The sequence below is a fragment of the Atta colombica genome, unplaced genomic scaffold, assembly GCF_001594045.1.
Source record: "Atta colombica isolate Treedump-2 unplaced genomic scaffold, Acol1.0 scaffold147, whole genome shotgun sequence".
NCBI classification, from domain to species: Eukaryota; Metazoa; Arthropoda; class Insecta; order Hymenoptera; family Formicidae; genus Atta; species Atta colombica.
In genome coordinates this window covers 411,354-412,347 of record NW_017259236.1, presented here as the reverse complement: position 1 = coordinate 412,347, position 994 = coordinate 411,354, and positions in this window count along the sequence as shown.

The following is a 994-nucleotide window of genomic DNA, read 5'->3' as shown; positions in this document are numbered from 1 at the left end:
ATATATATATATATATACACACACATATATATTTGTGAAGTGAAATACAATAATTTTTTAAATATCAATTTTTTTGTAAAAATACAATATTAATTTTTTACAGAATTAGTGAAACATTGTAATTTTACACCAGAATCGGTAAATAAAGAAATGAATACAGATAGCAATATATTGAATTCTAGTATAGAATCAATTATAAGAACTGCAATAATATCCAGTAATACCTTTGAGGATTTCATGGATATTAACTTCAAAGATATCATAAGTTTTGCGGGTTACCGCCGTATCCATTGCTAATACCAACATTTCATGAATCTTACTGTTCACTTTATCACAGCGAGAAGTGCACTGATATTATCAGTATCAATGCGATTCTCGCTCTGATTAAGCAAGGTTCATGAAATGTTGGTTTTTTACATTTAAACATTAGCAATGGATAATGACACGTTGATAATTTGCAAACTTTCTGGCATCACCTAGTAATATTTAGTTTGAATAGTAAATTTTTATAAATGTACCATATTATTTAATAAATAAATTGTATTTTATAAGGAATTAAGAAATCCAGACGAAACATTACAAAACAAGAATGTTTTGAAAACACTTTCACAAAATATCTAAGCGCAAATATGAACAACGATATGAAGATTACGTGAAGAATATTATAATAAAAAACTTCAATTTGGAACATGATGTTATAGCAAAAGAGCGAATTGTTACAGCTATTGAAACTTATTGTGCAATTACAAACCAAGAGAATATAACTTATGAAGAAGTAGAAAATTTAGAAAACAAATTATTAGTTTAGAAGATCAAATATTTATTAGTGCCAAAATTACAAGGTTGATAAAGTTTGCACAGAAAGTAGATACAATGTTTATTAATCAGTAATACATTTTCGTCATTTTGTTCGTTATATTTCATTGTATTGAAAAATATATATTATTAATTACAGAAATATAATATTGTTATTAAAAAATTTTATTTTATTTTT